The following is a 13,096-nucleotide window of genomic DNA, read 5'->3' as shown; positions in this document are numbered from 1 at the left end:
GAGAGATTGGAGTGGGAAGAGACTGGTAGCAGGGAGGTCAACTATCAAGCTATTGTAATAGTCCAATGATGAAGGTGTGCATGAGGGTGGAGGCAGCAGCAGAGAAGACAAGGGAGTGTTTATAAGAGTTTTTGTAAAGGCAAAATAGACAAGATTTGGCCCCAGATTGAATATGACAAGGTAAGACAGTCAGGAGTCAAGGATGACACCGATAGTGGTGGTAACACTTAAGAGTAGTGGGAAAATTAGGAAGAGGGGCAGGTATTGAGTAAAAAGCAACAAGCTCAGTTTTGGTAATATTGAGTTTAAGATGCCTAAGAGACATTTAAATTGAGATGTCTAACAGACAGTTGGAAATGTGAAACTAGAGGTAAATAGGTCAGTCCAGCTATATCATGTTACAGAAGAAAGAACTAAAACACTAAATAGGTAAGTAACCTATGAAAGATATTAGAAAAGTAAATAGCAGAGGTAGAATTCAAGCCCAAATATCATTTTTCATCTTTTTCCTACTATTTCATCCTTCTAGTACATTTGAATCTCATTCTCTTTTTGAAAATCAAATCATCTGACTTTTTCTATTCCTCAGGCATCTCTTCCATTCTCCAATGTTTTAAATATCCAGTGTTTTAAATAGTTCAACCATTGCTTCCTCCAGTTCATACAATCATAGATTTAAATCTGTAAAGAACTTAATGGTCAACTAATCAACACCCCTCCCCTATTTTATAGAATCTGAGGTCCAGAAAGACCATTTCATAGGCATAGTAGAGTAACAATGGAGCTAGGATCTAAACCTAGGTTTTAGGACTCCAGATCTTGAGTGTCCTTTACTCTGCATTCTGCTGATTCCCTCAGGAACCTGAGTTATAGTCTCTCTGGGCCCAGGGGCTTAAATCTGGTGACCTGAATTTATTCCTTTTGTGACTTGGGGCAAATCATTTTTATTTTCCTGGGCCTCAGTCTCCTTATCTATAAAACAGAACAGTCAGACTAAACAATATCCGATGCCTCTTTCACTCTAAATCTCTGTTTTCTTCTTTCTTAAATTTTATTGTATTTATTTATGTGTGTGCTTTAATAGATTCTCCTAGTAGAAGGTAAGCTCTGTGAGAGAAAGAGTTTTTTTTCATTTTGGTCTTTCCATCTCTACCCTAGAGAACAGTGCCTGGTGCACAGTAAACATTTCAGAAATGTTTGTTGAAATGATCACAATTTACATTAGAACATCTAGGTGGCATAGTGGATAGAGCAACAAGCCTGGATCTGGGAAGACATCTTCCTGAGTTAAAATCTGGCTTCAAGTACTTCCTAGTTGTTTGTCCCTGGAAAGTCAGTTAAACATGTTTGCCTCAATTTCCTCATCTGTAAAATGAGCTAGAGAATAAAATGGCAAAATCCCTCCAGTATCTTTGCCAAGAAAACCACAAAAGGGGTCAGGAAAAGTCAGACATGACTCAAAAATAACTGAAACAACCAAAACATCAAGTTATGTTACGTCTAAATTTCTTGATAACCTTTCTTGTTCTGAAGATAAACTCAATGGAAAATCCTTTGGGGAAATTCTTAGGTGGCTGTGCTAATGCAGTATTTACAAAGAATAGCCACACTATTTAGCTTTAGGAATTTGAAGATTTAGGTCTCTGAGATTTGCAACATAAATATGATATATGGACATGTAAATACAGTAACACCATGATCATAACTGCCTCTGCTGAGTACTAAGTGCAGAATTTACATATTTATACACCTGGCCTCTTCTTCCCAGCTCCTCACTTTGCTTTATCATATAGTAAAATATATATTACCTCCCCAAGAAAAAGCCCCATTTATTTGCCCCTAATATGTTTTATATATAAATATGAAACACAAGGAAAAGGATTTGCTAGACTCATTTAGTTGATCTCAGAGCTGAGAATCCTGAGATCCTAGCCTGAGTTTTTCAATGTCACATAAATCCTCGACTTCCAAGTTTTTCAATAGTATTTGGAGAATAATTCCAGAATAGTAAGAGACTTTGAAGAACATCTAGTATGACCCACACCCCCATTTCACAGGTAAGAAAAATGAGTCATGGAGATATTAAACAGTTTGTCCAAGGTCACATCTAGGAAGAGCTAAACCATAATTCAAGAGAAAATATTGCAATATCCAAAATTATCTGTGTATTCCCTTTGTCATAATTCCTTCCTATTACAAAATGGAGAAAAGTAATATACCTTTCTTCTGCTTCCTTCAAAGGCGACCTGTCAGTATGAAAGAGGTGACTTTTGTAAGACATAGTGAAATTATCAGAAGACAAATGTCTGACACATCTCTGGATTTCAAATAGCTCTCAAAAGGTCATACTTTTGGAGAGAATTCTTTATGGTCCCCTTTTGACTTATTCTTTTCCAACTCATATTCAGCAGTAGAAATTGTGATGCTAAAAGATCAGGGAAACAAAACAATTCAAAACCTGGGGTTTTTCAGTCTTTATCATTGTTTTTTTAGGTTAATAACATCCAGTATCAACATATAATTGGTACTGCATAAGCCATCCAGAGATTCAGTAAATTAACCATAGTTAGAACAGCTAAATTAATTTTCCATTTTCACAAGTGAATTTGAAAATTAAATTGCATTATTCATTAAAGGCTGGTATCCTCAGATTCCATGTCTTAAAAATGTGTTTCCCTCCCACAGAAACAAACTAGAAGCTGCTAAGGGGGCAGGGCATACAAACATATGCACAATCTATGTAGGGCCTAGCAAATGATATGGTATATTGTCAACAATAAAAGCTACAGCTGCCACTCCCATGTTTCTCCATTGAATCCATTAAGAAATCACTGCATGAAAGAACTGAAATTCTTAAACATCAAAAAAACCTTTTGATCCTCCAGATCTTTCTTACACTAAAAAGCACAAAACATGTTTTAATTGCCTAAAGGAATGAAAGAGAACCAAAGATTGTCAGAACAGAATCACTTAGAGACTTACACAGCTTAGTTCACTGAATGTTAAATCTCCAATTTCTCTCTCAAGATGCTAAAACCAGATGGCAGACTCAAATATTCAAAATAATTGAAGCCTCTCTACATCAGCTAAGGGATACTGAAGGAGTCTGGGAGTGATTGTGTAATTGTTGGAGGGTGGACTGACTCTGGGCAAAATTAATCAAGAAGTAGACAAAGTTTGTTTTGATACATTTCTCATCTCTCCCCAACAAACTTTCATAACTTCTCAGAATTCCTTCTTTTCCAGCTACTGCTTGCCTAATGAGTATTCCAGCCTAATATCTATGTGGTATTCCATACCACTAAGCTGGAAAAATAATTTTTCTAAAGCCCAGGTATGATCATGTCACTCCCCTACCCAATGAACCCTACCGACTCCCTGTTGCCACTAAGATTACATGTAAACTTTTCTTTGGTATTAAAAACTGTTCACAACATGGCTCAAACCTGCCTTTCTAACCTTATTATGTGTTATTTCTATTCATTAATTTTATATTCTAGTCAAGCTGATTGTTTTACAGTTCCTCAAAGATAGCATTCCATCTCCTATCTCTATGTTATGCCTGAAATATACCCTTTCACCTCTACCTCTTAAAATCTCAGGTTTCCTCTAAGACTCAGCTCAATCACATTCCACATGAAGCTTTTCTGGATCCCCAAAGCTGGTTATGCCCCTTCCCCCACAAACGACCAAGCATTTATTTTGTGTAGTTTTATCTATACACGTCTTATCTCCAGAGATGGTGTTAAAGCTCAGTAAGGTAAGGATTCACTTTTGTATTCCTGGAAGCTTATACAGTATCTGGAACATTGTAGACACTGGATAAATTATTTGTTGATTGATTCAATCATCTTATCCATGTTATTGTATTATTTCTATTTATATAGTAAGAAGGGGAAAATAGTTCTCATTTTAAGTGAAATACTGAATATTCTAATGTTGAGATTTTATGGCATAAAGTGTGCCAGTAAAGTGTGACATTATGTTAAGGTGATGTTGGGGCAACAAACCCCTCAAATCATACCATGAATCTTTTTCTTCTGCCTTTCTATTAGGTGCAGAGGAGGGGGGAAGCTAATAATCAATTATTAAGCACCTACTATTTGCCAGGCACTATACTAAGCACTTTAAAAATATTGTCTCATTTTATCATCACAGCAACATTGGAGGTGTTATTGTGCTATTAGTATCCCCATTTTACAATTGAGGAAACTTAGATAGGTAGATAGAAAGTGACTTGCCCAGGGTCACACAGCTAATAAGTGTATGGGGCTAAATTGAACTCAGATCTTTCTGACTATAGGAGCAGGGCTTAACAGCCATGTCATGATAAATAAACAGGCCATTTTGAATTCTGGTGTTTCAATAGCACAATATTTTCAATTTTCTGCTGATTCTCTCAGAAAACTTAAAATGATTCATTAATAAATATAATGAATCGTGCATTATGGAAGCTCTGTTCTGAGTCAGGCCCAACTCAGGACAATCCCAGTGGTTCAATTGCAAGATTAGAAAATACTCATGGGCTATACAAGATTTAATAAAGGTAAATTAATAATAAAAAAGGCAATGTAATAAGACTATAATGTTGATTCAGGTAGATGCAGTTCCTCCTACTTTTGCATGTCATGGCAAGAGTTTCCAATCAGTGATGTATGTGACTCCCAAATCACTAGGAATTACAAGAAATCTGAAGAATTTTAACTCCTTCTCTTGGCTTTTGATGCTTCAGGAATAGAGAAAGCCACACAAGTGGTTCAAACTACAGTCCTCCAGATCATGAAGTTTGAAAGAAGGCCTTGGAAGGCCATCTTTAAAAAGAAATAACTTCAAATTACATAAAAATAAATGTGACTCCTACTGCAGACATAAACATTACTATTTTTTTGATTGATAGATTTTAGTGTAAATGCTATATATCAACATGCCTTCACAAAATTTTTCCATCACCGTATTATAAAGATGGTCCAGGTTCTTGAAAACCATAGCAGTGAATCTCAAAACTGTGATAGACACTGTCATGCTGGAAAGACTTTGAAAATGAGTCTATAAACAAAGAATTGGCTTATCTAAATTCAGAATACTCAGTGCCAAGCTGGCCATGGCAACTTTCAATGGATTTGAAATCAAAGTACCCAGGTTCCAATCTCATTTCTCACACTTAGTATTCATGTAAACTTGGGCAAGTCATTTATCTTCCCTTCTATCTTTAATGCTACCATCCCATGACCATTTACAAAGATGCAGAGAGATTTTGATCTAAGTTGTTGAATCAAGTAGACACACTAATAACGTCACAGATTGTTTACATCCTGAAATGTAAAGCTATGCAGAGAAAATATCTAAAGCAGCCAGTTATTTTGGAGAATATTGGTTCCGCTCGGGAGTGGAAGTAGAGGGTGAGCATAGGAGAAGAAAAAAGAATGTTTCCTACTTTGGTTTCAGAGCAATGTTTGTTTAGGTTTGGATTCTTTATTTGGTCTTTGACCTTTCCTTCAGTCCAAAAGCCTGCTGCTTAACAATCTCTAATGTTCTTTTGTCTAAGTAAAGTCTTCAGAAATCAGGGCACTGAGGGTCCCACTCCTCAGCAAGAATTCAACATGTGCTAGATGAGGCATACTTAATGACTTTATGAAGCCAGTATTTTGGAACTGCAGTTTAAAATGTGAAAAATGAACATCTGCAGGGCCATTTTTAAAATATGAAGAAAAGACATACAACAGAGTATTCCAAAGACAATATTCTGAATATCTTCATTACTGCATATGGAGGGAATGATGTATGATATTTAAAAATCAATTATATCTTGACTATTATCATTATCATCATGAAAGCAAATTTTCATTGCTGGCAAAATGTCACTACATACCATATAAGATTGAAGCAATGAAGTATGTGTTTTGAATGGTTTTCTCTAGATTGTTACACATTCCTAACTATGCTTAGCAAGCCTTTTCTCAGAGAATCACCCTTCTTTGATTAAGTTTGTTTTTCTTCTTCATGAAATCAAATCCAGCTTATTTTTTTTCACTGAAGCAAAGAAAAATTCAACATTGAGTATCTGAAGTTTGTATTGTTTGGAAAATTTTCATTGCAATTTTTTCCCTTTCCACCCCAAGTCCTACCTCAGACTTAAATCACCTTGTTTTGAATTACCAGTACCCTGAATCGCCTTGCCCCACTTGACATCTGCCTTCAATTCTCCCTCTCCATTCCAACTTTTTCTCAAGGAAGTTAAAATCTGAATTCAGACCTGAGGCTCCGTTATTATTTCTAATGAAAGGATCTGATAACTAAATGTCCTATGATTAGCGAACCCTGCGCCCCCCCCCCCCCAGGCCAAATTCCAGTGATTCTAAGTTATGACTACCTAGGGTAAAATTTCCTTTCTAGGCTAAATCACTCCCGAGCTCCTTCAAACATATCTGTACTAACCCTAACCCTCCAGTGTCTGTAGCCCTTCCACTGTGCCTTGTGGGACCCCCATTCTATTAACAAATTTCTCTTCATATTAGACCTCTCCCTTTCATTCTCCTTCCAGTTTCTTGAACACATTGAAACCTGACTTCTCCGAGAAGGCATTTCATGCTTGGCTAACCTCTCTAATACAAGGTATATCTTCACTTATTCTCCTTCGCACTAATCTCCAGACAACACAAACACACAAAGTCATGTGAGGAGTAGGTATGTCAGCAAATTCAGATCCTTGTCACAGCTATCTACTACCCACCAGGTCATTCTTCTTCCTTTCTCAAGAAGATCAAAACCTTGCTTAGACATGGGGATGGGGGGAAATACTTCTATTTACAGATTGATAATCCCTTATTTCCTATTTTATCAACCTCCCTCATTCTCATGGTATGTATCTTAATTCTTCACAGGAATGATCAGACACTTAAATGTGTCACCACAAGTAAAAACTTTGAAGTCCCTCTGACAACAACCTATAATCCCTTCCAGCTCTCCTCTGCCTTACCCTTCCTAAATGGATTCTTGGTCCTTACCTTAATTTCTAGTCAAAATACCCATCCCTTCCAGGTCATTACAAAGTACCCTTGACTTATTTTTCCCCCTTCAGAATTTTAACCCTGTAGTAAAAATATAAATTCCTCTTTTGGGCACTGAAAGTCCTTCACAATCTGACTCAATCTCTCTATATTCAAATGAAAGCTGACCAATCTTGCTATTCAGTCTACCCAGCATCATATCTCCAATCACCATGCCTTTTTATAGACTGTCCCCTTCTAACTGCCTGGAATGTACGCTTTCCTCATCTCCAACTTTTTGAATCTTTAGTTCCCTTCAAATCTTAACTCATATACCATCTCCTTCAAGAATTCTATCCTCATCACCTTAGTTAATGTATCTTCCATGAAAATTCTTTGAATGTATTTTGTATAGATTAAATATTTACTTTTCTATGTATGTCATTTTTCTTCCAATAGAATGCAACTTTCTCAAATGTAGGTAATGTGTCAGTTTTGTCTTTATGTTCCTAGCATCTAGCATAGTTCCTGGCACATAGTAGGCACTAAAATCTAGCTACTTAAATGAATGAATCATGATAACTTTACACTGTTCTCTAGTCTTCAATCCCTATAGCAATGCTTCAGGATATAAAATAAACCCATGTAAGTTCTCATCATTTTATATGTTAGAAGCCAAGCTCAGCAGGAAAAGATAGACAGAGAAGTTCTTTAAAATAGCTACAGATAATGTGAAATATATTACCTGCCAAAACAAAGCCAGTAACTATATGAACACAATTATAAAATTTTTTTGCACAAAGAAGTATCTAAACAATTGCAGGAAAATTAATTGCTCATGGGTAAACCATGGCAATAAAATAAAAATGGTGATTCTATCTAAACTAATCTACTTATTCATTGTCAAGCCATTAAAACTTCCAAAGAATTATTTTATAGAGCTAGAAAAAGTAATAACAAAATTAATCTAGATGAACAAATGGTCAAGAATATAAAGGGTAGATATATATATATATATATATATATATATATATATATATATATGTGTGTGTGTGTGTGTGTGTGTGTGTGTGTGTGTGTGTGTGTGTGTGTGTGTGTGTGTGTTTTAATATGAGGGAACATAACTTAGTAGTAGCAGAATTCAAACTATATTACAACAGGATTATCATCAAAACAATCTGGTACTGGCTAAGACATAGAGTGGTGGATAAGTCAAATTGAATAGGTACACAATACACAGTACTAAATGACCAGAATAATCTAGTCTTTCGTGAACCCAAAGATCCAGGATTGGGGAGCAGGGGGAGAACTCATGATATGACAAAAATTTCAGGGAAACCAAGAAAGTAAGTTAGAAAAACCTAGGCATAGACCAACATTTTGACACTATATACCAAAATAAAGTCAAAATTGGTAAATGATCTAGACATTAAAAATAATTAAATTAGGGATGCATGGAAAATTCTACTGTTAGTTTTATGGCTAATAGAAGAGTTTATGACAAAACAAGAGATAAAGAGGATTATGGGAAGTAAAATGGTCAATTTTGTTTATATTAAATTTAAAAAGTTGTGCACAAGCAAAACCAATGCGGCCAAACTTAGAAGGAAGTCATGATACTGAAAAGGGGAGCAGTGATTACAGCAAATCTTTCTGATAAAAGCCTCATTTCTCCAAATATATAATTTATATTTATAAGATCCATTTTCCAACTAAGAAATGGTTAAAGAATAGGAACAGGCAGTTTTCAGAAGAAATCAAAGTCAATGATAGGCATATAAAAAAACTCTAAATCAAGATTGATTAGAGAAATGTAAATTAAAACTACTCTGAGATATTACTTCACAAATATCACATTAGCTAACATAACAAAATGTGAAAATGACTAATGCTTGAAGAGATGTGAATAAATAGGTACACTAATGCATTGTTGGTGGAGTTGTAAATTGGTCCAACTATTTTAGAAAACAATATGGACCCATACCCAAAGTGGCACCAAACTGAGCACACACTACCTATGACCCAGTAATACAACTATAGAGTCTGTATACAAAAAAGATTGAAGAAAAGGGAAAAGATTTATATATGGAAAATTATTTATAACAACTCTTTTTGTAGTGGAAAAGAATTAGAAATGGAGTTGCTGCTCACCATGTAGAGAATGGATCAACAATTTGGGGTATATGATTGTGATGGATTACCATTGTGTATAGGAAATGACAAGGGAGACGGTTTCAGAAAAACCTAGGAAGATTTATATGAACTAATTCAAAGTAAAGTTGGCAGAATCAGGAAAACATTGCATAGAGCCACAGCAGCATTATAGCAATGATTCAAGACAATTCCAAAGAACCCATGATGAAAAAAACTATCTCCATAGAGAAAAATGGTGAACTCTGAATACAGATTCAAGTATACTTTTTTCACTTTATTTTTCTTGGTTTGTTTTTGGTTTAGCAACATGGCTAACAAGGAAATGCATTTTATGTATTTAATGAGGGTGGCAAAACCCTCAAAAGGGTAAGATGAAACAGTTCTCCAACTCAATACAACTTAAAAGGAAATACTTTACATGTAATATTGATCTCATATTGCTTTCCTTCTCAATGAGTGGGGGAGAGATTCAAGAGAAAAACAGGATTTGAACTCAAAATTTTAAAAATAACTGTTAGAAAACACAAAAAAGAAGTGTATCTGCTATATGATTTACCAGGTCCTAAAATCTTATCACAGTGGTAAATTTTAATTGATGAGTACCTCTATTTTTAATTTTGTGCTTGGATAGCTGAAAACATGCTATATCTATTGCCCTTAGAGCTTTTCCATTTTAAAAAAAATCTGCTGAAGCTCATTCTTTTCTTGCACAGGCTAAGAATCTAGGATTGAGAATCTAGGATTTCCTCCACATCATTAATGAGCCATAAGAGAAAGAATACATTATGAAGTGATTTATATAGATTTTATAAAACAGTGATTGCCCATTCAAATTAAAGCTATTAATAATATGGAGATATGATACAAACTAACCTTAATTAACTGGGTGGAAGCTATTAATAAGCATTTTGTTGAACTTGCTAAGAGAGGTTTGTATTTCCTACATAAATCCGACAGTGATTTCTGCATGAAAAGGAATGTTTTGTCCAAAAAAAAAAGTAACTTGACAATTTATTCTATTTTTAAAAATGGAATGCTTTATTTCTGTTGTGCAAGAAAACATGCCACTGTTCCTGTATTTCATTTTAATGAAGAATTAAAGCATATTGAATCAATAAGAATATACTTTTACAATCTCAAAGAAATTATTTAAATCTTTACTATTTATTGGCATTTCTCAATTTTAAAAAAATTTTCATTTATCTGTTATACTATTCTCCTTCTTAAATTTGAGTTCTAAATTTTCTACCTCCCTCCAATCCATCCCCTGCTCACTGAGAAAACAAGCAATATATCAATTACACATGTGACATCATGCAAAACATATTTCTGTTATTAGCCATGTAACAAAAAGGCAAAAAAATAAAGAATGTGAGAAAATTATACTTTAGCTTTTGCTCAAAAGGTATGCAAAATTCCCTTTCAACCAACTTTAAATGATGTCTCAGAATGAATTCCAGGGAGGCAAAACCCTCAGAAGGGTAGGATGAAACAGTTTTCCAATACAATATAACTTAGAAGTTTGGCAGGAAAGGTCTGTCACACTGAAGTGAGAGTAAAGCACAATCCAATAAAGGTCAAGCCTCAGGAAACCAGCAGTAGGCCTGGGAGCAGGGAGGAGGCAACTGAAGCAGTCACTGAAACCTTGGCTTCTAGAGCTCTCTGCCCATACACCATAAGAGGGTCAAACAACTGGTAAGAAGAAAATTACAAGGGTTCCTTTGCTGGCACTGGGTCCAAAACTCTGTTGCATTGCCCATATGAAGATCTAAGGTATAGTCCTGGGTTGCAGTCCCAATGTGAGAAGGTACACGATCACACCAGAATTTGTGGTTGTAGGGGACTGGGGACCCTGGAACAGTTACAGGGTAGACAAGAGTGCTTGTAGTCATTCACAGACTAGAAAGAAAGGACAAAAAAGCAGTGACCACACCTTTCTTAAGGTCATATCTCCTTGGAAGAACTGAAAACTTACAAACCCTCAGAACTAAGTCTGAAAGCAACAGCAGTCAGCCCCTTAGCTCCATAAGCTGAGTAGCTCTTTAAAACAGACTTTTTAAAAAGACTTTAAGAAGTCTAAAAAAAGAAATAGGCTTGAAAAAAATGAGCAAACAATAAAATGACAAAAGAACTTGACCATAAAAAGTTACCGTAGTGACAAGAAAGATCAAGACACAAACTCAGGAAAAGACAACAAAGTCAGAACCTCTATATGGAAAACATCAAAGAAAAATGTGAATTGATCTAGACATAAAAAAAAATTCCTGGAAAAATTCAAAAATAGTTTTAAAAATCAAGTAAAAAAAATAGAGGGAAAATTAGGGACAGAAATAAGATTTGTCAACAGCTTCATAAAAGAGACACAAAAAGTACTGAAGGAAAGAACACCTGAAAAAACAGAATTGGCCAAATGAAAAAGAGGTAAAAAAAAATCACTGAATAAAACAGTTCCTTAAAAAAATAGACTTGGCCAAATGGAAAAGAAGGTACTCACTGAAGAAAATAATTCCTTAAAAGTTAGAATTAGGCAAGTAGAAGTTAATGACTATGAGACATGGAGAATTGGTCAAACAAATCAAAAGAATTGAAAAAATGGAAGAAAATGTAGAATACTTCATTGGAAAAAACAATTGACCTGGAAAATAGATTGAGAAAAGACAACTTAAGAATTATTAGACAACCTGAAAGTCATGATGAAAAAAATAAAAGGAATTTAAACATCTTATTCAAGAAATTATAAAGGAAAACTACCTGACATTCTAGAATTAGAGGGTAAAATAAAAATTGAAAGAATCCACCAACCACCTCCTGAAAGAAATCCCAAAATAAAAATACCCAAGCCAAATTCCAGAGCTCCCAGGTGAAGGAGAAAAATTTGATGGTAGCCAGAAAGAAACAATTTAAGTGTCATCGAGCCACAAGCAGGATAACACAGGATTTAGTAGCTTCTGTTTTAAAGGTTCATAGGGCTTGAAATATGATATTCCAGAGAGCAAAGGAGCTAGAATTACAACCAAAAATCACCTACCCAGGAAATAGAGTATAATTCTTCAAGGGTGGGTATGGGGGGAAATGTATATTCAATAAATACAGGACTTTCAAGCATTCTTGATAAAAAGACCAGAGCTAAATAGAAAATTTGAATTTCAAATAGAAGAATCAGGAAAGGCATAAAACATAAGTTTCTCTGATGATGGCCTCATTTCTCAAATATATGAATAACTTAGTCAAATTTATAAAAATACAAGTCATTCCCCAATTGATGTGTTCAAAGGGCATAAATAGGTGTTTTTCTGGAAAAGAAATCAAAGCTATCTATACTCATATTTTTAAAAAGCTTTAAATCACTATTGATTAGAGAAATGCAAATTAAAACAACTCTGAACTACCACCCCACACCTATCAGATTGACTAATATGACAAAAAAGGAAAATGACAAATGTTGGAGGGGATAAGGTAAAATGAAACACTAATACATCCTCAGTACAGTTGTGAACTGATCATAGGTACTTCAGAATTGTCTTGGATCATTATCTTAAACAGAGTAGCTAACTCTTTCACAGTTGATCATAATCACATAATTGATATTAATATGTACAATGTCCTCATGCTTCTGTTTACTTTGCTTTGTCAAAGTTCATTTAAGTCTTCCTGGGTATTTCTGAAATAATTTTCCTTGTCATTTCTTGTAGCACAATATCGTTTCACACAATCAAATGCAACTTGTTCATCCCCTCTTCAATTGTTAGACATCCTCTACATTTTCAGTTCTTTGTCACTACAAAAAGAGGTGTTATATTTTTTCTATGCAGAAGTCCTTTTCCTTTTTCTTTTCTCCAGTTAGTTTTTGTTCCTACCTTCTCATTTGGTCAATTCTTTTTAAGATTTTATTTGCTTCAGTAATTTTCTGCCTATTTTATGAAGCTGTTAATTCTCTTTTTATAATTTTCATTAAT

The sequence above is a fragment of the Notamacropus eugenii genome, chromosome 4, assembly GCF_028372415.1.
Source record: "Notamacropus eugenii isolate mMacEug1 chromosome 4, mMacEug1.pri_v2, whole genome shotgun sequence".
NCBI classification, from domain to species: Eukaryota; Metazoa; Chordata; class Mammalia; order Diprotodontia; family Macropodidae; genus Notamacropus; species Notamacropus eugenii.
This window is presented reverse-complemented; position numbering follows the sequence as displayed.